Genomic DNA, 27,386 nt, shown 5'->3' with positions numbered 1-27,386 from the left:
AGAATCATCGTACCTGAATCCACTCATTATGCTGCTACGGGCCTGATGACATAGATTTCATTGCTGAGTGATACTGCATTGTACGTAAGTACCACAAGTTCTTATCCATTTTTCACTTTCTGTGATATTGAACTTGTACGGTAAACGAGGTTCTTGTAAACAGAGACGTCCCAAACTTTGGGGTGGCTGTGTCTTTTTGATTTTAATTTCCCTAAGCTATAGGACCATAAGTGGAAGTGCCCTAGGCTCTGTTGCTTTGTGTTTTAGATGTTTCAGGAAACACCATACACTTCTCCCGAGTGTCTGTTGGCAATTTACATCCCGCCCATCAGCATAACAAGGCTCCCAGTTCTCCATGGCCTGTCCTGCCTTTCTGGATTTTACACTTTATTCAGATGGCCCTTTTGACTGGGGGGAAGTGAGACTTCATTGTAGTGCAAATTTCCTTTGCAAGTTTGCTTGGTTGGCCAAAAAGGGCGTATGCGTTTTTTCCTGAATATATTCAGGAAAAAACGCATACGCCCTTTTTGGCCAAGTGCATCATTGTGGACGTTCTGCCTCTTTTCCTATGCTTTCAATGCAATTCCAGTCTACCTCCTGAAATTGGTTTCCTGCAATTCTGCCCCACTTTCAAGTCCTCTTGGCAGCCTTACTTCAGTATATTTTTGGACGATAGCTGTCATTTATAAGTCTGCAGGTTTGTGAATTACAGTGCCCCTGAGCTCCTTTCTTCAACTCGCTTTCTTGTGAGCTGGCCGCAACACTGCAGGATGGCTTCAGGCCCTAATCTGGTTCTGGCACGGCACGCTGAGCCTTTGGTTAATTCCTCTTCCTGGTGGGAAATGAGAGTTAAATTTGCCCGTCCAGACACCTCCAGCTAGTCTCTCATTGGTTCTCACTATTCCTGTTCTTCTTCCGCAGAAATTGCAAACTGGGCCAAACAGGAGGTTAAAGGGCTGACTCTCCAAGTCGGGAGAGTGTTAGTAAAGCGTCTGGAATGTTGCACCCGAGTACCAGGGGAGGAAAACTGAGACATATTTGAACACGTCTCCCGTTCACACGGTTGATCATACTCTGGGTTCCACATGCATGTTTTAGCTGAAGGAAGAATACCTTAAACCTGGAGAGTTGAGACCCGTGGAATGGGTACCATGCAATATGACTTCAAAGGGTCTTCATTTGCTCACCGAACCTCTCCAATCCTATCACTGCTGCGTTTATGCCCCTGTACACACGCTTGATTCTCTTTTGGAGACATAGCAATCCATAGGTTTTAAGATACTTACTAGTCAGGTACATTCTTAGGCGTTTAATATGGGGTGTTGAGTCCATTTCGTTGAGCAAGGAGTAGCTCTTGTCTATTCCATATTTGGCTTAAGGAACTTTATCTGTGCTCATTACAATCTGTGGTTTTATGCAGCACCCCAACTCACCTTTCCCCTTAAGCAAGCATAAGTTGGTTTTCTAAATTTGAGACCCTGTTCTGTTTTGGAATTCAGTTCCTGTGTAGCCAAGTTTACATTCCGTGTATTAGTGATATCTTATGATGTTTCTTTTTCTGTGTGACTTATTTCAGTTAGAATCATCATACCTGAATCCACTCATTGTGCTGCTAAGGGCCTGATGACATAGATTTCATTGCTGAGTGATATTGCTTTGTAAGTAAATACCACAACTTCTTTATCCATTTTTCACTTTCTGCGATGTTGAACTTGTACTGTAAACGAGGTTCTTGTAAACAGAGGCGTCCCAAACTTTGGGGTGGCTGTGTCTTTTTGATTTTAATTTCCCTAAGCTATAGGACCATAAGTGGAAGTGCCCTAGGCTCTGTTGCTTTGTTTTTTAGATGTTTCAGGAAACACCATACACTTCTCCCGAGTGTCTGTTGGCAATTTACATCCCGCCCATCAGCATAACAAGGCTCCCAGTTCTCCATGGCCTGTCCTGCCTTTCTGGATTTTACACTTTTTTCTGATGGCCCCTTTGACCTTGGGGAAGTGAGACTTCATTGTAGTGAAGATTTCCTTTGCAAGCTTGCTTGGTTGGCCAAAAAGGGCGTATGCGTTTTTTCCTGAATATATTCAGGAAAAAACGCATACGCCCTTTTTGGCCAAGTGCATCATTGTGGACGTTCTGCCTCTTTTCCTATGCTTTCAATGCAATTCCAGTCTACCTCCTGAAATCGGTTTCCTGAAATTCTGCCCCACTTTCAAGTCCTCTTGGCAGCCTTACTTCAGTATATTTTTGGACGATAGCTGTCATTTATAACTCTGCAGGTTTGTGAATTACAGTGCCCCTGAGCTCCTTTCTTCAACTCGCTTTCTTTTGAGCTGGCCGCAACACCGCAGGATGGTTTCAGGCCCTAATCTGGTTCCGGCACGGCACGCAGAGCCTTTGGTTATTTCCTCTTCCTGGTGGGAAATGAGAGTTAAATTTGCCCGTCGAGACACCTCCAGCTAGTCTCTCATTGGTTCTTCCTATTCCTGTTCATCTTCCGCAGAAATTGCAAACTGGGCCAAACAGGAGGTTAAAGGCGCTGACTCTCCAAGTGGGGAGAGTGTTAGTAAAGCGTCAGGAATGTTGCACCCGAGTACCAGGGGACCAAAACTGAGACATATTTGAACACGTCTCCCGTTCACACGGTTGATCATACTCTGGGTTCCACATGCATGTTTTAGCTGAAGGAAGAATACCTTAAACCTGGAGAGTTGAGACCCGTGGAATGGGTACCATGCAATATGACTTCCAAGGGTCTTCATTTGCTCACCGAACCTCTCCAATCCTATCACTGCTGCGTTTATGCCCCTGTACACACGCTTGATTCTCTTTTGGAGACATAGCAATCCATAGGTTTTAAGATACTTACTAGTCAGGTACATTCTTAGGCGTTTAATATGGGGTGTTGAGTCCATTTCGTTGAGCAAGGAGTAGCTCTTGTCTATTCCATATTTGGCTTAAGGAACTTTATCTGTGCTCATTTCAATCTCTGGTTTTATGCAGCACCCGAACTCACCTTTCCCCTTAAGCAAGCATAAGATGCTTTTCTAAATTTGAGACCCTGTTCTGTTTTGGAATTCAGTTCCTGTGTAGCCAAGTTTACATTCCGTGTATTAGTGATATCTTATGATGTTTCTTTTTCTGTGTGACTTATTTCAGTTAGAATCATCGTACCTGAATCCACTCATTATGCTGCTACGGGCCTGATGACATAGATTTCATTGCTGAGTGATACTGCATTGTACGTAAGTACCAAAAGTTCTTTATCCATTTTTCACTTTCTGTGATATTGAACTTGTACGGTAAACGAGGTTCTTGTAAACAGAGGCATCCCAAACTTTGGGGAGGCTGTGTCTCTTTGATTTTAATTTCCCTAAGCTATAGGACCATAAGTGGAAGTGCCCTAGGCTCTGTTGCTTTGTTTTTTAGATGTTTCAGGAAACACCATACACTTCTCCCGAGTGTCTGTTGGCAATTTACATCCCGCCCATCAGCATAACAAGGCTCCCAGTTCTCCATGGCCTGTCCTGCCTTTCTGGATTTTACACTTTTTTCAGATGGCCCTTTTGACCAGGGGGAAGTGAGACTTCATTGTAGTGCAGATTTCCTTTGCAAGCTTGCTTGGTTGGCCAAAAAGGGCGTATGCGTTTTTTCCTGAATATATTCAGGAAAAAACGCATACGCCCTTTTTGGCCAAGTGCATCATTGTGGACGTTCTGCCTCTTTTCCTATGCTTTCAATGCAATTCCAGTCTACCTCCTGAAATCGGTTTCCTGCAATTCTGCCCCGCTTTCAAGTCCTCTTGGCAGCCTTACTTCAGTATATTTTTGGACGATAGCTGTCATTTATAACTCTGCAGGTTTGTGAATTACAGTGCCCCTGAGCTCCTTTCTTCAACTCGATTTCTTGTGACCTGGCCGCAACACCGCAGGATGGCTTCAGGCCCTAATCTGGTTCCGGCACGGCACGCTGAACCTTTGGTTAATTCCTCTTCCTAGTGGGAAATGAGAGTTAAATTTGCCCGTCCAGACACCTCCACCTAGTCTCTCATTGGTTCTCGCTATTCCTGTTCATCTTCCGCAGAAATTGCAAACTGGGCCAAACAGGAGGTTAAAGGCGCTGACTCTCCAAGTGGGGAGAGTGTTAGTAAAGCGTCTGGAATGTTGCACCCGAGTACCAGGGGAGGAAAACTGAGACATATTTGAACACGTCTCCCGTTCACATGGTTGATCATACTCTGGGTTCCACATGCATGTTTTAGCTGAAGGAAGAATACCTTAAACCTGGAGAGTTGAGTCCCGTGGAATGGGTACCATGCAATAGGACTTCAAAGGGTCTTCATTTGCTCACCGAACCTCTCCAATCCTATCACTGTTGCGTTTATGCCCCTGTACACACGCTTGATTCTCGTTTGGAGACATAGCAATCCACTGGTTTTAAGATACTTACTAGTCAGGTACATTCTTAGGCGTTTAATATGGGGTGTTGAGTCCATTTCATTGAGCAAGGAGTAGCTCTTGTCTATTCCATATTTGGCTTAAGGAACTTTATCTGTGCTCATTTCGATCTCTGGTTTTATGCAGCACCCCAACTCACCTTTACCCTTAAGCAAGCATAAGTTGGTTTTCTAAATTTGAGACCCTGTTCTGTTCTGTAATTCAGTTCCTGTTAGCCAAGTTTACATTCCGTGTATTAGTGATATCTTATGATGTTTCTTTTTCTGTGTGACTTATTTCAGTTAGAATCATCATACCTGTATCCACTCATTGTGCTGCTAAGGGCCTGATGACATAGATTTCATTGCTGAGTGATACTGCATTGTACGTAAGTACCACAAGTTCTTTATCCATTTTTCACTTTCTGCGATGTTGAACTTGTACGGTAAACGAGGTTCTTGTAAACAGAGGCGTCCCAAACTTTGGGGTGGCTGTGTCTTTTTGATTTTAATTTCCCTAAGCTATAGGACCATAAGTGGAAGTGCCCTAGGCTCTGTTGCTTTGCTTTTTAGATGTTTCAGGAAACACCATACACTTCTCCCGAGTGTCTGTTGGCAATTTACATCCCGCCCATCAGCATAACAAGGCTCCCAGTTCTCCATGGCCTGTCCTGCCTTTCTGGATTTTACACTTTCTTCAGATGGCCCTTTTGACCGGGGGGAAGTGAGACTTCATTGTAGTGCAGATTTCCTTTGCAAGCTTGCTTGGTTGGCCAAAAAGGGCGTATGCGTTTTTTCCTGAATATATTCAGGAAAAAACGCATACGCCCTTTTTGGCCAAGTGCATCATTGTGGACGTTCTGCCTCTTTTCCTATGCTTTCAATGCAATTCCAGTCTACCTCCTGAAATCGGTTTCCTGCAATTCTGCCCCGCTTTCAAGTCCTCTTGGCAGCCTTACTTCAGTATATTTTTGGACGATAGCTGTCATTTATAACTCTGCAGGTTTGTGAATTACAGTGCCCCTGAGCTCCTTTCTTCAACTCGCTTTCTTTTGAGCAGGCCGCAACACCGCAGGATGGCTTCAGGCCCTAATCTGGTTCCGGCACGGCACGCTGAGCCTTTGGATATTTCCTCTTCCTGGTGGGAAATGAGAGTTAAATTTGCCCGTCCAGACACCTCCAGCTAGTCTCTCATTGGTTCTCGCTATTCCTGTTCATCTTCCGCAGAAATTACAAACTGGGCCAAACAGGAGGTTAAAGGCGCTGACTCTCCAAGTGGGGAGAGTGTTAGTAAAGCGTCTGGAATGTTGCACCCGAGTACCAGGGTACGAAAACTGAGACATATTTGAACACGTCTCCCGATCACATGGTTGATCATACTCTAGGTTCCACATGCATGTTTTAGCTGAAGGAAGAATACCTTAAACCTGGGTAGTTGAAACCCGTGGAATGGGTACCATGCAATATGACTTCAAAGGGTCTTCATTTGCTCACCGAACCTCTCCAATCCTATCACTGCTGCGTTTATGCCCCTTTACACACGCTTGATTCTCTTTCGGAGACATAGCAATCCATAGGTTTTAAGATACTTACTAGTCAGGTACATTCTTAGCCGTTTAATATGCGGTGTTGAGTCCATTTCGTTGAGCAAGGAGTAGCTCTTGTCTATTCCATATTTGGCTTAAGGAACTTTATCTGTGCTCATTTCAATCTCTGGTTTTATGCAGCACCCCAACTCACCTTTACCCTTAAGCAAGCATAAGTTGGTTTTCTAAATTTGAGACCCTGTTCTGTTCTGTAATTCAGTTCCTGTGTAGCCAAGTTTAAATTCCGTGTATTACTGATATCTTATGATGTTTCTTTTTCTGTGTGACTTATTTCAGTTAGAATCATCATACCTGAATCCACTCATTGTGCTGCTAATGGCCTGATGACATAGATTTCATTGCTGAGTGATATTGCTTTGTAAGTAAATACCACAACTTCTTTATCCATTTTTCACTTTCTGCGATGTTGAACTTGTACTGTAAACGAGGTTCTTGTAAACAGAGGCGTCCCAAACTTTGGGGTGGCTGTGTCTTTTTGATTTTAATTTCCCTAAGCTATAGGACCATAAGTGGAAGTGCCCTAGGCTCTGTTGCTTTGTTTTTTAGATGTTTCAGGAAACACCATACACTTCTCCCGAGTGTCTGTTGGCAATTTACATCCCGCCCATCAGCATAACAAGGCTCCCAGTTCTCCATGGCCTGTCCTGCCTTTCTGGATTTTACACTTTTTTTCAGATGGCCCTTTTGACCGGGGGGAAGTGAGACTTCATTGTAGTGCAGATTTCCTTTGCAAGTTTGCTTGGTTGGCCAAAAAGGGCGTATGCGTTTTTTCCTGAATATATTCAGGAAAAAACGCATACGCCCTTTTTGGCCAAGTGTATCATTGTGGACGTTCTGCCTCTTTTCCTATGCTTTCAATGCAATTCCAGTCTACCTCCTGAAATCGGTTTCCTGCAATTCTGCCCCGCTTTCAAGTCCTCTTGGCAGCCTTACTTCAGTATATTTTTGGACGATAGCTGTCATTTATAACTCTGCAGGTTTGTGAATTACAGTGCCCCTGAGCTCCTTTCTTCAACTCGCTTTCTTTTGAGCTGGCCGCAACACCGCAGGATGGCTTCAGGCCCTAATCTTGTTCCGGCACGGCACGCTGAGCCTTTGGTTATTTCCTCTTCCTGGTGGAAAATGAGAGTTAAATTTGCCCGTCCAGACACCTCCAGCTAGTCTCTCATTGGTTCTCCCTATTCCTGTTCATCTTCCGCAGAAATTGCAAACTGGGCCAAACAGGAGGTTAAAGGCGCTGACTCTCCAAGTGGGGAGAGTGTTAGTAAAGCGTCTGGAATGTTGCACCCGAGTACCAGGGGAGGAAAACTGAGACATATTTGAACACGTCTCCCGTTCACACGGTTGATCATACTCTGGGTTCCACATGCATGTTTTAGCTGAAGGAAGAATACCTTAAACCTGGAGAGTTGAGACCCGTGTAATGGGTACCATGCAATATGACTTCAAAGGGTCTTCATTTGCTCACCGAACCTCTCCAATCCTATCACTGCTGCATTTATGCCCCTGTACACACGCTTGATTCTCTTTTGGAGACATAGCAATCCATAGGTTTTAAGATACTTACTAGTCAGGTACATTCTTAGGCGTTTAATATGGGGTGTTGAGTCCATTTCGTTGAGCAAGGAGTAGCTCTTGTCTATTACATATTTGGCTTAAGGAACTTTATCTGTGCTCATTTCAATGTCTGGTTTTATGCAGCACCCCAACTCACCTTTCCCCTTAAGCAAGCATAAGTTGGTTTTCTAAATTTGAGACCCTGTTCTGTTTTGGAATTCAGTTCCTGTGTAGCCAAGTTTACATTCCGTGTATTAGTGATATCTTATGATGTTTCTTTTTCTGTGTGACTTATTTCAGTTAGAATCATCGTACCTGAATCCACTCATTATGCTGCTACGGGCCTGATGACATAGATTTCATTGCTGAGTGATACTGCATTGTACGTAAGTACCACAAGTTCTTTATCCATTTTTCACTTTCTGTGATATTGAACTTGTACGGTAACTGAGGTTCTTGTAAACAGAGGCGTCCCAAACTTTGGGGTGGCTGTGTCTTTTTGATTTTAATTTCCCTATGCTATGGGACCATAAGTGGAAGTGCCCTAGGCTCTGTTGCTTTGTTTTTTAGATGTTTCAGGAAACACCATACACTTCTCCCGAGTGTCTGTTGGCAATTTACATCCCGCCCATCAGCATAACAAGGCTCCCAGTTCTCCATGGCCTGTCCTGCCTTTCTGGATTTTACACTTTTTTCAGATGGCCCTTTTGACCGGGGGGAAGTGAGACTTCATTGTAGTGCAGATTTCCTTTGCAAGTTTGCTTGGTTGGCCAAAAAGGGCGTATGCGTTTTTTCCTGAATATATTCAGGAAAAAACGCATACGCCCTTTTTGGCGAAGTGCATCATTGTGGACGTTCTGCCTCTTTTCCTATGCTTTCAATGCAATTCCAGTCTACCTCCTGAAATTGGTTTCCTGCAATTCTGCCCCGCTTTCAAGTCCTCTTGGCAGCCTTACTTCAGTATATTTTTGGACGATAGCTGTCATTTATAAGTCTGCAGGTTTGTGAATTACAGTGCCCCTGAGCTCCTTTCTTCAACTCGCTTTCTTTTGAGCTGGCCGCAACACCGCAGGATGGCTTCAGGCCCTAATCTGTTTCCGGCACGGCACGCTGAGCCTTTGGTTATTTCCTCTTCCTGGTGGGAAATGAGAGTTAAATTTGCCCGTCCAGACACCTCCAGCTAGTCTCTCATTGGTTCTCCCTATTCCTGTTCATCTTCCGCAGAAATTGCAAACTGGGCCAAACAGGAGGTTAAAGGCGCTGACTCTCCAAGTGGGGAGAGTGTTAGTAATGCGTCTGGAATGTTGCACCCGAGTACCAGGGTATGAAAACTGAGACATATTTGAACACGTCTCCCGATCACATGGTTGATCATACTCTAGGTTCCACATGCATGTTTTAGCTGAAGGAAGAATATCTTAAACCTGGAGAGTTGAGACCCGTGTAATGGGTACCATGCAATATGACTTCAAAGGGTCTTCATTTGCTCACCGAACCTCTCCAATCCTATCACTGCTGCGTTTATGCCCCTGTACACATGCTTGATTCTCTTTCAGAGACATAGTAATCCATAGGTTTTAAGATACTTACTAGTCAGGTACATTATTAGGCATTTAATATGGGGTTTTGAGTCCATTTCGTTGAGCAAGGAGTAGCTCTTGTCTATTCCATATTTGGCTTAAGGAACTTTATCTGTGCTCATTTCAATGTCTGGTTTTATGCAGCACCCCAACTCACCTTTCCCCTTAAGCAAGCATAAGTTGGTTTTCTAAATTTGAGACCCTGTTCTGTTTTGGAATTCAGTTCCTGTATAGCCAAGTTTACATTCCGTGTATTAGTGATATATTATGATGTTTCTTTTTCTGTGTGACTTATTTCAGTTAGAATCATCATACCTGAATCCACTCATTGTGCTGCTAAGGGCCTGATGACATAGATTTCATTGCTGAGTGATATTGCTTTGTAAGTAAATACCACAACTTCTTTATCCATTTTTCACTTTCTGCGATGTTGAACTTGTACTGTAAACGAGGTTCTTGTAAACAGAGGCGTCCCAAACTTTGGGGTGGCTGTGTCTTTTTTATTTTAATTTCCCTAAGCTATAGGACCATAAGTGGAAGTGCCCCAGGCTCTGTTGCTTTGTTTTTTAGATGTTTCAGGAAACACCATACACTTCTCCCGAGTGTCTGTTGGCAATTTACATCCCGCCCATCAGCATAACAAGGCTCCCAGTTCTCCATGGCCTGTCCTGCCTTTCTGGATTTTACACTTTTTTCAGATGGCCCTTTTGACCGGGGGGAAGTGAGACTTCATTGTAGTGCAGATTTCCTTTGCAAGCTTGCTTGGTTGGCCAAAAAGGGCGTATATTAGGAAAAAACACATACGCCCTTTTTGGCCAAGTGCATCATTGTGGACGTTCTCCCTCTTTTCCTATGCTTTCAATGCAATTCCAGTCTACCTCCTGAAATCGGTTTCCTGCAATTCTTCCCCGCTTTCAAGTCCTCTTGGCAACCTTACTTCAGTATATTTTTGAACGATAGCTGTCATTTATAAGTCTGCAGGTTTGTGAATTACAGTGCCCCTGAGCTCCTTTCTTCAACTCGCTTTCTTGTGAGCTGGCCGCAACACCGCAGGATTGCTTCAGGGCCTAATCTGGTTCCGGCACGACATGCTGAGCCTTTGGTTAATTCCTCTTCCTGGTGGGAAATGAGAGTTAAATTTGCCCGTCCAGACACCTCCAGCTAGTCTCTCATTGGTTCTCCCTATTCCTGTTCATCTTCCAAAGAAATTGCAAACTGGGCCAAACAGGAGGTTAAAGGCACTGACTCTCCAAGTCGGGAGAGTGTTAGTAAAGCGTCTGGAATGTTGCACCCGAGTACCAGGGGACGAGAACTGAGACATATTGGAACACGTCTCCCGATCACATGGTTGATCATACTCTGGGTTCCACATGCATGTGTTAGCTGAAGGAAGAATCCCTGAAACCTGGAGAGTTGAGACCCGTGGAATGGGTACCATGCAATATGACTTCAAAGGGTCTTCATTTGCTCACCGAACCTCTCCAATCCTATCACTGCTACGTTTATGCCCCTGTACACACGCTTGGTTCCCTTTCGGAGACATAGCAATCCATAGCTTTTAAGATACTTACTAGTCAGCTACATTCTTAGGCATTTAATATGGGGTGTTGAGTCCATTTCGTTGAGCAAGGAGTAGCTCTTGTCTATTCCATATTTGGCTTAAGGAACTTTATCTGTGCTCATTTCAATCTCTGGTTTTATGCAGCACCCCAACTCACCTTTCCCCTTAAGCAAGCATAAGTTTCTTTTCTAAATTTGAGACCCTTTTCTGTTTTGTAATTCAGTTCCTGTTAGCCAAGTTTACATTCCGTGTATTAGTGATATCTTATGATGTTTCTTTTTCTGTGTGACTTATTTCAGTTAGAATCATCATACCTGAATCCACTCAGTATGCTGCTACGGGCCTGATGACATAGATTTCATTGCTGAGTGATATTGCATTGTACGTAAGTACCACAATTTCTTTATCCATTTTTCACTGTCTGCGATATTGAACTTGTACCGTAAACGAGGTTCTTGTAAACAGAGGCGTCCCAAACTTTGGGGTGGCTGTGTCTTTTTGATTTTAATTTCCCTAAGCTATAGGACCATAAGTGGAAGTGCCCTAGGCTCTGTTGCTTTGTGTTTTACATGTTTCAGGAAACACCATACACTTCTCCCGAGTGTCTGTTGGCAATTTACATCCCGCCCATCAGCATAACAAGGCTCCCAGTTCTCCATGGCCTGTCCTGCCTTTCTGGATTTTACACTTTTTTCAGATGGCCCTTTTGACCGGGGGGAAGTGAGACTTCATTGTAGTGCAGATTTCCTTTGCAAGCTTGCTTGGTTGGCCAAAAAGGGCGTATGCGTTTTTTCCTGAATATATTCAGGAAAAAACACATACGCCCTTTTTGGCCAAGTGCATCATTGTGGACGTTCTGCCTCTTTTCCTATGCTTTCAATGCAATTCCAGTCTACCTCCTGAAATCGGTTTCCTGCAATTCTGCCCTGCTTTCAAGTCCTCTTGGCAGCCTTACTTCAGTATATTTTTGGACGATAGCTGTCATTTATAACTCTGCAGGTTTGTGAATTACAGTGCCCCTGAGCTCCTTTCTTCACCTCGCTTTCTTTTGAGCTGGCCGCAACACTGCAGGATGGCTTCAGGCCCTAATCTGGTTCCGGCATGGCACGCTGAGCCTTTGGTTAATTCCTCTTCCTGGTGGGAAATGAGAGTTAAATTTGCCCATCCAGACACCTCCAGCTAGTCTCTCATTGGTTCTCGCTATTCCTGTTCATCTTCCACAGAAATTGCAAACTGGGCCAAACAGGAGGTTAAAGGGACTGACTCTCCAAGTCGGGAGGGTGTTAGTAAAGCGTCTGGAATGTTGCACCCGAGTACCAGGGTACGAAAACTGAGACATATTTGAACACGTTTCCCGATCACATGGTTGATCATACTTTAGTTTCCACATGCATGTTTTAGCTGAAGGTAGAATACCTTAAACCTGGGTAGTTGAAACCCGTGGAATGGGTACCATGCAATATGACTTCAAAGGGTCTTCATTTGCTCACTGAACCTCTCCAATCCTATCACTGCTGCGTTTATGCCCCTGTACACATGCTTGATTCTCTTTTGGAGACATAGCAATCCATAGGTTTTAAGATACTTACTAGTCAGGTACATTCTTAGGCGTTTAATATGCGGTGTTGAGTCCATTTCGTTGAGCAAGGAGTAGCTCTTGTCTATTCCATATTTGGCTTAAGGAACTTTATCTGTGCTCATTTCAATCTCTGGTTTTATGCAGCACCCCAACTCACCTTTCCCCTTAAGCAAGCATAAGTTGCTTTTCTAAATTTGAGACCCTGTTCTGTTCTGTAATTCAGTTCCTGTGTAGCCAAGTTTACATTCCGTGTATTACTGATATCTTATGATGTTTCTTTTTCTGTGTTACTTATTTCAGTTAGAATCATCATACCTGAATCCACTCATTGTGCTGCTAAGGGCCTGATGACATAGATTTCATTGCTGAGTGATATTGCTTTGTAAGTAAATACCACAACTTCTTTATCCATTTTTCACTTTCTGCGATGTTGAACTTGTACTGTAAACGAGGTTCTTGTAAACAGAGGCGTCCCAAACTTTGGGGTGGCTGTGTCTTTTTGATTTTAATTTCCCTAATCTATAGGACCATAAGTGGAAGTGCCCTAGGCTCTGTTGCTTTGTTTTTTAGATGTTTCAGGAAACACCATACACTTCTCCCGAGTGTCTGTTGGCAATTTACATCCCGCCCATCAGCATAACAAGGCTCCCAGTTCTCCATGGCCTGTCCTGCCTTTCTGGGTTTTACACTTTTTTCAGATGGCCCTTTTGACCGGGGGGAAGTGAGACTTCATTGTAGTGCAGATTTCCTTTGCAAGCTTGCTTGGTTGGCCAAAAAGGGCGTATGCGTTTTTTCCTGAATATATTCAGGAAAAAACGCATACGCCCTTTTTGGCCAAGTGCATCATTGTGGACGTTCTGCCTCTTTTCCTATGCTTTCAATGCAATTCCAGTCTACCTCCTGAAATCGGTTTCCTGCAATTCTGCCCCGCTTTCAAGTCCTCTTGGCAGCCTTACTTCAGTATATGTTTGGACGATAGCTGTCATTTATAACTCTGCAGGTTTGTGAATTACAGTGCCCCTGAGCTCCTTTCTTCAACTCGCTTTCTTGTGACCTGGCCGCAACACCGCAGGATGGCTTCAGGCCCTAATCTGGTTCCAGCCCGGCACTCTGAGCCTTTGGTTAATTCCTCTTCCTGGTGGGAAATGAGAGTTAAATTTGCCCGTCCAGACACCTCCAGCTCGTCTCTCATTGGTTCTCGCTATTCCTGTTCATCTTCCGCAGAAATTGCAAACTGGGCCAAACAGGAGGTTAAAGGCGCTGACTCTCCAAGTGGGGAGAGTGTTAGTAAAGCGTCTGGAATGTTGCACCCGAGTACCAGGGGAGGAAAACTGAGACATATTTGAACACGTCTCCCGTTCACATGGTTGATCATACTCTGGGTTCCACATGCATGTTTTAGCTGAAGGAAGAATACCTTAAACCTGGGTAGTTGAAACCCGTGGAATGGGTACCATGCAATATGACTTCAAAGGGTCTTCATTTGCTCACCGAACCTCTCCAATCCTATCACTGCTGCGTTTATGCCCCTGTACACTCGCTTGATTCTCGTTTGGAGACATAGCAATCCACAGGTTTTAAGATACTTACTAGTCATGTACATTCTTAGGCGTTTAATATGGGGTGTTGAGTCCATTTCATTGAGCAAGGAGTAGCTCTTGTCTATTCCATATTTGGCTTAAGGAACTTTATCTGTGCTCATTTCGATCTCTGGTTTTATGCAGCACCCCAACTCACCTTTACCCTTAAGCAAGCATAAGTTGGTTTTCTAAATTTGAGACCCTGTTCTGTTCTGGAATTCAGTTCCTGTGTAGCCAAGTTTACATTCCGTGTATTACTAACATCTTATGATGGTTCATTTTCTGTGTGACTTATTTCAGTTAGAATCATCATACCTGAATCCACTCATTGTGCTGCTAAGGGCCTGATGACATAGATTTCATTGCTGAGTGATATTGCTTTGTAAGTAAATACCACAACTTCTTTATCCATTTTTCACTTTCTGCGATGTTGAACTTGTACTGTAAACGAGGTTCTTGTAAACAGAGGCGTCCCAAACTTTGGGGTGGCTGTGTCTTTTTGATTTTAATTTCCCTAATCTATAGGACCATAAGTGGAAGTGCCCTAGGCTCTGTTGCTTTGTTTTTTAGATGTTTCAGGAAACACCATACACTTCTCCCGAGTGTCTGTTGGCAATTTACATCCCGCCCATCAGCATAACAAGGCTCCCAGTTCTCCATGGCCTGTCCTGCCTTTCTGGGTTTTACACTTTTTTCAGATGGCCCTTTTGACCGGGGGGAAGTGAGACTTCATTGTAGTGCAGATTTCCTTTGCAAGCTTGCTTGGTTGGCCAAAAAGGGCGTATGCGTTTTTTCCTGAATATATTCAGGAAAAAACGCATACGCCCTTTTTGGCCAAGTGCATCATTGTGGACGTTCTGCCTCTTTTCCTATGCTTTCAATGCAATTCCAGTCTACCTCCTGAAATCGGTTTCCTGCAATTCTGCCCCGCTTTCAAGTCCTCTTGGCAGCCTTACTTCAGTATATGTTTGGACGATAGCTGTCATTTATAACTCTGCAGGTTTGTGAATTACAGTGCCCCTGAGCTCCTTTCTTCAACTCGCTTTCTTGTGACCTGGCCGCAACACCGCAGGATGGCTTCAGGCCCTAATCTGGTTCCAGCCCGGCACTCTGAGCCTTTGGTTAATTCCTCTTCCTGGTGGGAAATGAGAGTTAAATTTGCCCGTCCAGACACCTCCAGCTCGTCTCTCATTGGTTCTCGCTATTCCTGTTCATCTTCCGCAGAAATTGCAAACTGGGCCAAACAGGAGGTTAAAGGCGCTGACTCTCCAAGTGGGGAGAGTGTTAGTAAAGCGTCTGGAATGTTGCACCCGAGTACCAGGGGAGGAAAACTGAGACATATTTGAACACGTCTCCCGTTCACATGGTTGATCATACTCTGGGTTCCACATGCATGTTTTAGCTGAAGGAAGAATACCTTAAACCTGGGTAGTTGAAACCCGTGGAATGGGTACCATGCAATATGACTTCAAAGGGTCTTCATTTGCTCACCGAACCTCTCCAATCCTATCACTGCTGCGTTTATGCCCCTGTACACTCGCTTGATTCTCGTTTGGAGACATAGCAATCCACAGGTTTTAAGATACTTACTAGTCATGTACATTCTTAGGCGTTTAATATGGGGTGTTGAGTCCATTTCATTGAGCAAGGAGTAGCTCTTGTCTATTCCATATTTGGCTTAAGGAACTTTATCTGTGCTCATTTCGATCTCTGGTTTTATGCAGCACCCCAACTCACCTTTACCCTTAAGCAAGCATAAGTTGGTTTTCTAAATTTGAGACCCTGTTCTGTTCTGGAATTCAGTTCCTGTGTAGCCAAGTTTACATTCCGTGTATTACTAACATCTTATGATGGTTCATTTTCTGTGTGACTTATTTCAGTTAGAATCATCATACCTGAATCCACTCATTGTGCTGCTAAGGGCCTGATGACATAGATTTCATTGCTGAGTGATATTGCTTTGTAAGTAAATACCACAACTTCTTTATCCATTTTTCACTTTCTGCGATGTTGAACTTGTACTGTAAACGAGGTTCTTGTAAACAGAGGCGTCCCAAACTTTGGGGTGGCTGTGTCTTTTTGATCTTAATTTCCCTAAGCTATAGGACCATAAGTGGAAGTGCCCTAGGCTCTGTTGCTTTGTTTTTTACATGTTTCAGGAAACACCATACACTTCTCCCGAGTGTCTGTTGGCAATTTACATCCCGCCCATCAGCATAACAAGGCTCCCAGTTCTCCATGGCCTGTCCTGCCTTTCTGGATTTTACACTTTTTTCAGATGGCCCTTTTTACCGGGGGGAAGTGAGACTTCATTGTAGTGCAGATTACCTTTGCAAGCTTGCTTGGTTGGCCAAAAAGGGCGTATGCGTTTTTTCCTGAATATATTCAGGAAAAAACGCATACGCCCTTTTTGGCCAAGTGCATCATTGTGGACGTTCTGCCTCTTTTCCTATGCTTTCAATGCAATTCCAGTCTACCTCCTGAAATCGGTTTCCTGCAATTCTGCCCCGCTTTCAAGTCCTCTTGGCAGCCTTACTTCAGTATATTTTTGGACGATAGCTGTCATTTATAACTCTGCAGGTTTGTGAATTACAGTGCCCCTGAGCTCCTTTCTTCAACTCGCTTTCTTTTGAGCTGGCCGCAACACCGCAGGATGGTTTCAGGCCCTAATCTGGTTCCGGCACGGCACGCTGAGCCTTTGGTTATTTCCTCTTCCTGGTGGGAAATGAGAGTTAAATTTGCCCGTCGAGACACTTCCAGCTAGTCTCTCATTGGTTCTTCCTATTCCTGTTCATCTTCCGCAGAAATTGCAAACTGGGCCAAACAGGAGGTTAAAGGCGCTGACTCTCCAAGTGGGGAGAGTGTTAGTAAAGCGTCAGGAATGTTGCACCCGAGTACCAGGGGACCAAAACTGAGACATATTTGAACACGTCTCCCGTTCACACGGTTGATCATACTCTGGGTTCCACATGCATGTTTTAGCTGAAGGAAGAATACCTTAAACCTGGAGAGTTGAGACCCGTGGAATGGGTACCATGCAATATGACTTCCAAGGGTCTTCATTTGCTCACCGAACCTCTCCAATCCTATCACTGCTGCGTTTATGCCCCTGTACACATGCTTGATTCTCTTTTGGAGACATAGCAATCCATAGGTTTTAAGATACTTACTAGTCAGGTACATTCTTAGGCGTTTAATATGGGGTGTTGAGTCCATTTCGTTGAGCAAGGAGTAGCTCTTGTCTATTCCATATTTGGCTTAAGGAACTTTATCTGTGCTCATTTCAATCTCTGGTTTTATGCAGCACCCGAACTCACCTTTCCCCTTAAGCAAGCATAAGATGCTTTTCTAAATTTGAGACCCTGTTCTGTTTTGGAATTCAGTTCCTGTGTAGCCAAGTTTACATTCCGTGTATTAGTGATATCTTATGATGTTTCTTTTTCTGTGTGACTTATTTCAGTTAGAATCATCGTACCTGAATCCACTCATTATGCTGCTACGGGCCTGATGACATAGATTTCATTGCTGAGTGATACTGCATTGTACGTAAGTACCACAAGTTCTTTATCCATTTTTCACTTTCTGTGATATTGAACTTGTACGGTAAACGAGGTTCTTGTAAACAGAGGCGTCCCAAACTTTGGGGTGGCTGTGTCTTTTTGATTTTAATTTCCCTAAGCTATAGGACCATAAGTGGAAGTGCCCTAGGCTCTGTTGCTTTGCTTTTTAGATGTTTCAGGAAACACCATACACTTCTCCCGAGTGTCTGTTGGCAATTTACATCCCGCCCATCAGCATAACAAGGCTCCCAGTTCTCCATGGCCTGTCCTGCCTTTCTGGATTTTACACTTTTTTCAGATGGCCCTTTTGACCGGGGGGAAGTGAGACTTCATTGTAGTGCAGATTTCCTTTGCAAGCTTGCTTGGTTGGCCAAAAAGGGCGTATGCGTTTTTTCCTGAATATATTCAGGAAAAAACGCATACGCCCTTTTTGGCCAAGTGCATCATTGTGGACGTTCTGCCTCTTTTCCTATGCTTTCAATGCAATTCCAGTCTACCTCCTGAAATCGGTTTCCTGCAATTCTGCCCCGCTTTCAAGTCCTCTTGGCAGCCTTACTTCAGTATATTTTTGGACGATAGCTGTCATTTATAACTCTGCAGGTTTGTGAATTACAGTGCCCCTGAGCTCCTTTCTTCAACTCGCTTTCTTGTGACCTGGCCGCAACACCGCAGGATGGCTTCAGGCCCTAATCTGGTTCCGGCACGGCACGCTGAGCCTTTGGTTAATTCCTCTTCCTGGTGGGAAATGAGAGTTAAATTTGCCCGTCCAGACACCTCCAGCTAGTCTCTCATTGGTTCTCACTATTCCTGTTCATCTTCCGCAGAAATTGCAAACTGGGCCAAACAGGAGGTTAAAGGGACTGACTCTCCAAGTAGGGAGAGTGTTAGTAAAGCGTCTGGAATGTTGCACCCGAGTACCAGGGTACGAAAACTGAGAAATATTTGAACACGTCTCCCGATCACATGGTTGATCATACTCTGGGTTCCACATGCATGTTTTAGCTGAAGGAAGAATACCTTAAACCTGGAGAGTTGAGACCCGTGGAATGGGTACCATGCAATATGACTTCAAAGGGTCTTCATTTGCTCACCGAACTTCTCCAATCCTATCACTGCTGCGTTTATGCCCCTGTACACACGCTTGATTCTCTTTTGGAGACATAGCAATCCATAGGTTTTAAGATACTTACTAGTCAGGTACATTCTTAGGCGTTTAATATGGGGTGTTGAGTCCATTTCGTTGAGCAAGGAGTAGCTCTTGTCTATTCCATATTTGGCTTAAGGAACTTTATCTGTGCTCATTTCAATCTCTGGTTTTATGCAGCACCCCAACTCACCTTTCCCCTTAAGCAAGCATAAGTTGGTTTTCTAAATTTGAGACCCTGTACTGTTTTGGAATTCAGTTCCTGTGTAGCCAAGTTTACATTCCGTGTATTAGTGATATCTTATGATGTTTCTTTTTCTGTGTGACTTATTTCAGTTAGAATCATCGTACCTGAATCCACTCATTATGCTGCTATGGGCCTGATGACATAGATTTCATTGCTGAGTGATACTGCATTGTACATAAGTACCACAAGTTCTTTATCCAATTTTCACTTTCTGTGATATTGAACTTGTACGGTAAACGAGGTTCTTGTAAACAGAGGCGTCCCAAACTTTGGGGTGGCTGTGTCTTTTTGATTTTAATTTCCCTAAGCTATAGGACCATAAGTGGAAGTGCCCTAGGCTCTGTTGCTTTGTTTTTTAGATGTTTCAGGAAACACCATACACTTCTCCCGAGTGTCTGTTGGCAATTTACATCCCGCCCATCAGCATAACAAGGCTCCCAGTTCTCCATGGCCTGTCCTGCCTTTCTGGATTTTACACTTTTTTCAGATGGCCCTTTTGACCGGGGGGAAGTGAGACTTCATTGTAGTGCAGATTTCTTTTGCAAGTTTGCTTGGTTGGCCAAAAAGGGCGTATGCGTTTTTTCCTGAATATATTCAGGAAAAAACGCATACGCCCTTTTTGGCCAAGTGCATCATGGTGGACGTTCTGCCTCTTTTCCTATGCTTTCAATGCAATTCAGGTCTACCTCCTGAAATCGGTTTCCTGCAATTCTGCCCCGCATTCAAGTCCTCTTGGCAGCCTTACTTCAGTATATTTTTGGATGATAGCTGTCATTTATAACTCTGCAGGTTTGTGAATTACAGTGCCCCTGAGCTCCTTTCTTCAACTCACTTTCTTGTGACCTGGCCGTAACACCGCAGGATGGCTTCAGGCCCTATTCTGGTGCCAGCACGGCACGCTGAGCCTTTGGTTAATTCCTCTTCCTGGTGGGAAATGAGCGTTAAATTTGCCCGTCCAGAACACCTCCAGATAATCTCTCACTGGTTCTCCCTATTCCTGTTCATCTTCCGCAGAAATTGCAAACTGGGCCAAACAGGAGGTTAAAGGCGCTGACTCTCCAAGTGGGGAGAGTGTTAGTAAAGCATCTGGAATGTTGCACCCGAGTACCAGGGGAGGAAAACTGAGACATATTTGAACACGTCTCCCGTTCACATGGTTGATCATACTCTGGGTTCCACATGCATGTTTTAGCTGAAGGAAGAATACCTTAAACCTGGAGAGTTGACACCCATGGAATGGGTACCATGCAATAGCAATTCAAAGGGTCTTCATTTGCTCACCGAACCTCTCCAATCCTATCACTGCTGCGTTTATGCCCCTGTACACACGCTTGATTCTCTTTTGGAGACATAGCAATCCATAGGTTTTAAGATACTTACTAGTCAGGTACATTCTTAGGCGTTTAATATGGGGTGTTGAGTCCATTTCGTTGAGCAAGGAGTAGCTCTTGTCTATTCCATATTTGGCTTAAGGAACTTTATCTGTGCTCATTTCAATCTCTGGTTTTATGCAGCACCCCAACTCACCTTTCCCCTTAAGCAAGCATAAGTTGGTTTTCTAAATTTGAGACCCTGTACTGTTTTGGAATTCAGTTCCTGTGTAGCCAAGTTTACATTCCGTGTATTAGTGATATCTTATGATGTTTCTTTTTCTGTGTGACTTCTTTCAGTTAGAATCATCGTACCTGAATCCACTCATTATGCTGCTACGGGCCTGATGACATAGATTTCATTGCTGAGTGATACTGCATTGTACGTAAGTACCACAAGTTCTTTATCCATTTTTCACTTTCTGTGATATTGAACTTGTACGGTAAACGAGGTTCTTGTAAACAGAGGCATCCCAAACTTTGGGGAGGCTGTGTCTCTTTGATTTTAATTTCCCTAAGCTATAGGACCATAAGTGGAAGTGCCCTAGGCTCTGTTGCTTTGTTTTTTAGATGTTTCAGGAAACACCATACACTTCTCCCGAGTGTCTGTTGGCAATTTACATCCCGCCCATCAGCATAACAAGGCTCCCAGTTCTCCATGGCCTGTCCTGCCTTTCTGGATTTTACACTTTTTTCAGATGGCCCTTTTGACCGGGGGGAAGTGAGACTTCATTGTAGTGCAGATTTCCTTTGCAAGCTTGCTTGGTTGGCCAAAAAGGGCGTATGCGTTTTTTCCTGAATATATTCAGGAAAAAAAGCATACGCCCTTTTTGGCCAAGTGCATCATTGTGGACGTTCTGCCTCTTTTCCTATGCTTTCAATGCAATTCCAGTCTACCTCCTGAAATCGGTTTCCTGCAATTCTGCCCCGCTTTCAAGTCCTCTTGGCAGCCTTACTTCAGTATATTTTTGGACGATAGCTGTCATTTATAACTCTGCAGGTTTGTGAATTACAGTGCCCCTGAGCTCCTTTCTTCAACTCGCTTTCTTTTGAGCTGGCCGCAACACCGCAGGATGGTTTCAGGCCCTAATCTGGTTCCGGCACGGCACGCTGAGCCTTTGGTTATTTCCTCTTCCTGGTGGGAAATGAGAGTTAAATTTGCCCGTCGAGACACCTCCAGCTAGTCTCTCATTGGTTCTTCCTATTCCTGTTCATCTTCCGCAGAAATTGCAAACTGGGCCAAACAGGAGGTTAAAGGCGCTGACTCTCCAAGTGGGGAGAGTGTTAGTAAAGCGTCAGGAATGTTGCACCCGAGTACCAGGGGACCAAAACTGAGACATATTTGAACACGTCTCCCGTTCACACGGTTGATCATACTCTGGGTTCCACATGCATGTTTTAGCTGAAGGAAGAATACCTTAAACCTGGAGAGTTGAGACCCGTGGAATGGGTACCATGCAATATGACTTCCAAGGGTCTTCATTTGCTCACCGAACCTCTCCAATCCTATCACTGCTGCGTTTATGCCCCTGTACACACGCTTGATTCTCTTTTGGAGACATAGCAATCCATAGGTTTTAAGATACTTACTAGTCAGGTACATTCTTAGGCGTTTAATATGGGGTGTTGAGTCCATTTCGTTGAGCAAGGAGTAGCTCTTGTCTATTCCATATTTGGCTTAAGGAACTTTATCTGTGCTCATTTCAATCTCTGGTTTTATGCAGCACCCGAACTCACCTTTCCCCTTAAGCAAGCATAAGATGCTTTTCTAAATTTGAGACCCTGTTCTGTTTTGGAATTCAGTTCCTGTGTAGCCAAGTTTACATTCCGTGTATTAGTGATATCTTATGATGTTTCTTTTTCTGTGTGACTTATTTCAGTTAGAATCATCGTACCTGAATCCACTCATTATGCTGCTACGGGCCTGATGACATAGATTTCATTGCTGAGTGATACTGCATTGTACGTAAGTACCACAAGTTCTTTATCCATTTTTCACTTTCTGTGATATTGAACTTGTACGGTAAACGAGGTTCTTGTAAACAGAGGCATCCCAAACTTTGGGGAGGCTGTGTCTCTTTGATTTTAATTTCCCTAAGCTATAGGACCATAAGTGGAAGTGCCCTAGGCTCTGTTGCTTTGTTTTTTAGATGTTTCAGGAAACACCATACACTTCTCCCGAGTGTCTGTTGGCAATTTACATCCCGCCCATCAGCATAACAAGGCTCCCAGTTCTCCATGGCCTGTCCTGCCTTTCTGGATTTTACACTTTTTTCAGATGGCCCTTTTGACCGGGGGGAAGTGAGACTTCATTGTAGTGCAGATTTCCTTTGCAAGCTTGCTTGGTTGGCCAAAAAGGGCGTATGCGTTTTTTCCTGAATATATTCAGGAAAAAACGCATACGCCCTTTTTGGCCAAGTGCATCATTGTGGACGTTCTGCCTCTTTTCCTATGCTTTCAATGCAATTCCAGTCTACCTCCTGAAATCGGTTTCCTGCAATTCTGCCCCGCTTTCAAGTCCTCTTGGCAGCCTTACTTCAGTATATTTTTGGACGATAGCTGTCATTTATAACTCTGCAGGTTTGTGAATTACAGTGCCCCTGAGCTCCTTTCTTCAACTCGATTTCTTGTGACCTGGCCGCAACACCGCAGGATGGCTTCAGGCCCTAATCTGGTTCCGGCACGGCACGCTGAGCCTTTGGTTAATTCCTCTTCCTGGTGGGAAATGAGAGTTAAATTTGCCCGTCCAGACACCTCCACCTAGTCTCTCATTGGTTCTCGCTATTCCTGTTCATCTTCCGCAGAAATTGCAAACTGGGCCAAACAGGAGGTTAAAGTCGCTGACTCTCCAAGTGGGGAGAGTGTTAGTAAAGCGTCTGGAATGTTGCACCCGAGTACCAGGGGAGGAAAACTGAGACATATTTGAACACGTCTCCCGTTCACATGGTTGATCATACTCTGGGTTCCACATGCATGTTTTAGCTGAAGGAAGAATACCTTAAACCTGGAGAGATGACACCCGTTGAATGGGTACCATGCAATAGGACTTCAAAGGGTCTTCATTTGCTCACCGAACCTCTCCAATCCTATCACTGCTGCGTTTATGCCCCTGTACACACGCTTGATTCTCGTTTGGAGACATAGCAATCCACAGGTTTTAAGATACTTACTAGTCAGGTACATTCTTAGGCGTTTAATATGGGGTGTTGAGTCCATTTCATTGAGCAAGGAGTAGCTCTTGTCTATTCCATATTTGGCTTAAGGAACTTTATCTGTGCTCATTTCAATCTCTGGTTTTATGCAGCACCCCAACTCACCTTTACCCTTAAGCAAGCATAAGTTGGTTTTCTAAATTTGAGACCCTGTTCTGTTCTGTAATTCAGTTCCTGTTAGCCAAGTTTACATTCCGTGTATTAGTGATATCTTATGATGTTTCTTTTTCTGTGTGACTTATTTCAGTTAGAATCATTCTACCTGAATCCACTCATTATGCTGCTACGGGCCTGATGACATAGATTTCATTGCTGAGTGATACTGCATTGTACGTACGTACCACAAGTTCTTTATCCATTTTTCACTTTCTGTGATATTGAACTTGTACGGTAAACGAGGTTCTTGTAAACAGAGGCGTCCTAAACTTTGGGGTGGCTGTGTCTTTTTGATTTTAATTTCCCTAAGCTATAGGACCATAAGTGGAAGTGCCCTAGGCTCTGTTGCTTTGCTTTTTAGATGTTTCAGGAAACACCATACACTTCTCCCGAGTGTCTGTTGGCAATTTACATCCCGCCCATCAGCATAACAAGGCTCCCAGTTCTCCATGGCCTGTCCTGCCTTTCTGGATTTTACACTTTCTTCAGATGGCCCTTTTGACCGGGGGGAAGTGAGACTTCATTGTAGTGCAGATTTCCTTTGCAAGCTTGCTTGGTTGGCCAAAAAGGGCGTATGCGTTTTTTCCTGAATATATTCAGGAAAAAACGCATACGCCCTTTTTGGCCAAGTGCATCATTGTGGACGTTCTGCCTCTTTTCCTATGCTTTCAATGCAATTCCAGTCTACCTCCTGAAATCGGTTTCCTGCAATTCTGCCCCGCTTTCAAGTCCTCTTGGCAGCCTTACTTCAGTATATTTTTGGACGATAGCTGTCATTTATAACTCTGCAGGTTTGTGAATTACAGTGCCCCTGAGCTCCTTTCTTCAACTCGCTTTCTTTTGAGCTGGCCGCAACACCGCAGGATGGCTTCAGGCCCTAATCTGGTTCCGGCACGGCACGCTGAGCCTTTGGTTATTTCCTCTTCCTGGTGGGAAATGAGAGTTAAATTTGCCCGTCCAGACACCTCCAGCTAGTCTCTCATTGGTTCTCCCTATTCCTGTTCATCTTCCGCAGAAATTGCAAACTGGGCCAAACAGTAGGTTAAAGGCGCTGACTCTCCAAGTCGGGAGAGTGTTAGTAAAGCGTCTGGAATGTTGCACCCGAGTACCAGGGTATGAAAACTGAGACATATTTGAACACGTCTCCCGATCACATGGTTGATCATACTCTGGGTTCCACATGCATGTTTTAGCTGAAGGAAGAGTACCTTAAACCTGGGTAGTTGAAACGCATGGAAAGGTTACCATGCAATATGACTTCAAAGGGTCTTCATTTGCTCACCGAACCTCTCCAATCCTATCACTGCTGCATTTATGCCCCTGTACACATGCTTGATTCTCTTTCGGAGACATAGCAATCCATAGGTTTTAAGATACTTATTAGTCACGTACATTCTTAGGCATTTAATATGCGGTGTTGAGTCCATTTTGTTGAGCAAGGAGTAGCTCTTGTCTATTCCATATTTGGCTTAAGGAAATTTATCTGTGCTCATTTCAATCTCTGGTTTTATGCAGCACCCCAACTCACCTTTACCCTTAAGCAAGCATAAGTTGTTTTTCTAAATTTGAGACCCTGTTCTGTTCTGTAATTCAGTTCCTGTGTAGCCAAGTTTACATTCCGAGTATTACTGATATCTTATGATGTTTCTTTTTCTGTGTGACTTATTTCAGTTAGAATCATCGTACCTGAATCCACTCATTATGCTGCTATGGGCCTGATGACATAGATTTCATTGCTGAGTGATACTGCATTGTACGTAAGTACCACAAGTTCTTTATCCATTTTTCACTTTCTGTGATATTGAACTTGTACGGTAAACGAGGTTCTTGTAAACAGAGGCGTCCCAAACTTTGGGGTGGCTGTGTCTTTTTGATTTTAATTTCCCTAAGCTATAGGACCATAAGTGGAAGTGCCCTAGGCTCTGTTGCTTTGTTTTTTAGATGTTTCAGGAAACACCATACACTTCTCCCGAGTGTCTGTTGGCAATTTACATCCCGCCCATCAGCATAACAAGGCTCCCAGTTCTCCATGGCCTGTCCTGCCTTTCTGGATTTTACACTTTTTTCAGATGGCCCTGTTGACCGGGGGGAAGTGAGACTTCATTGTAGTGCAGATTTCCTTTGCAAGCTTGCTTGGTTGGCCAAAAAGGGCGTATGCGTTTTTTCCTGAATATATTCAGGAAAAAACGCATACGCCCTTTTTGGCCAAGTGCATCATGGTGGACGTTCTGCCTCTTTTCCTATGCTTTCAATGCAATTCCAGTCTACCTCCTGAAATCGGTTTCCTGCAATTCTGCCCCGCTTTCAAGTCCTCTTGGCAGCCTTACTTCAGTATATTTTTGGACGATAGCTGTCATTTATAACTCTGCAGGTTTGTGAATTACAGTGCCCCTGAGCTCCTTTCTTCAACTCGCTTTCTTTTGAGCTGGCCGCAACACCGCAGGATGGCTTCAGGCCCTAATCTGGTTCTGGCACGGCACGCTGAGCCTTTGGTTAATTCCTCTTCCTGGTGGGAAATGAGAGTTAAATTTGCCCGTCCAGACACCTCCAGCTAGTCTTTCATTGGTTCTCGCTATTCCTGTTCATCTTCCGCAGAAATTGCAAACTGGGCCAAACAGGAGGTTAAAGGGACTGACTCTCCAAGTGGGGAGAGTGTTAGTAAAGCGTCTGGAATGTTGCACCCGAGTACCAGGGCAGAAAAACTGAGACATATTTGAACACGTCTCCCGTTCTCACGGTTGATCATACTCTGGGTTCCACATGCATGTTTTAGCCGAAGGAAGAATACCTTAAACGTGGAGAGCTGAGACCCGTGTAATGGTACCATGCAATATGACTTCAAAGGGTCTTCCTTTGCTCGCCGAACCTCTCCAATCCTATCACTTCTGTGTTTATGCCCCTTTACACACGCTTGATTCTCTTTTGGAGACATAGCAATCCATAGGTTTTAAGATACTTACTAGTCAGGTACATTCTTAGGCGTTTAATATGGGGTGTTGAGTCCATTTCGTTGAGCAAGGAGTAGCTCTTGTCTATTCCATATTTGGCTTAAGGAACTTTATCTGTGCTCATTTCAATCTCTGGTTTTATGCAGCACCCCAACTCACCTTTCCTCTTAAGCAAGCATAAGTTGGTTTTCTAAATTTGAGACCCTGTTCTGTTTTGGAATTCAGTTCCTGTGTAGCCAAGTTTACATTCCGTGTATTAGTGATATCTTATGATGTTTCTTTTTCTGTGTGACTTATTTCAGTTAGAATCATCGTACCTGAATCCACTCATTATGCTGCTACGGGCCTGATGACATAGATTTCATTGCTGAGTGATACTGCATTGTACGTAAGTACCACAAGTTCTTTATCCATTTTTCACTTTCTGTGATATTGAACTTGTACGGTAAACGAGGTTCTTGTAAACAGAGGCGTCCCAAACTTTGGGGTGGCTGTGTCTTTTTGATTTTAATTTCCCTAAGCTATAGGACCATAAGTGGAAGTGCCCTAGGCTCTGTTGCTTTGTTTTTTAGATGTTTCAGGAAACACCATACACTTCTCCCGAGTGTCTGTTGGCAATTTACATCCTGCCCATCAGCATAACAAGGCTCCCAGTTCTCCATGGCCTGTCCTGCCTTTCTGGATTTTACACTTTTTTCAGATGGCCCTTTTGACCGGGGGGAAGTGAGACTTCATTGTAGTGCAGATTTCCTTTGCAAGCTTGCTTGGTTGGCCAAAAAGGGCGTATGCGATTTTTCCTGAATATATTCAGGAAAAAACGCATACGCCCTTTTTGGCCAAGTGCATCATTGTG

At 44.0% G+C, this 27,386-nt stretch overlaps 1 long non-coding RNA gene across 1 annotated transcript in view; it reads left to right on the top strand.

Annotated features, from left to right (window-relative positions):
- Nucleotides 1-10,407: 10,407 nt before the first annotated feature.
- Nucleotides 10,408-27,386, top strand: part of LOC137218211 (uncharacterized) — a 477,343-nt gene continuing 460,364 nt past the window's right edge. The window contains exon 1 of the long non-coding RNA XR_010940530.1: nt 10,408-10,523. This is a non-coding gene — a long non-coding RNA (uncharacterized lncRNA). The remainder of the gene's footprint in view (nt 10,524-27,386) is intronic.

The sequence above is a fragment of the Pseudorca crassidens genome, unplaced genomic scaffold (assembly GCF_039906515.1).
Source record: "Pseudorca crassidens isolate mPseCra1 unplaced genomic scaffold, mPseCra1.hap1 Scaffold_46, whole genome shotgun sequence".
NCBI classification, from domain to species: domain Eukaryota; kingdom Metazoa; phylum Chordata; class Mammalia; order Artiodactyla; family Delphinidae; genus Pseudorca; species Pseudorca crassidens.
The sequence above is the reverse complement of the archived record's forward strand: the minus strand, read 5'-3'. Positions and strand labels throughout refer to the sequence as shown.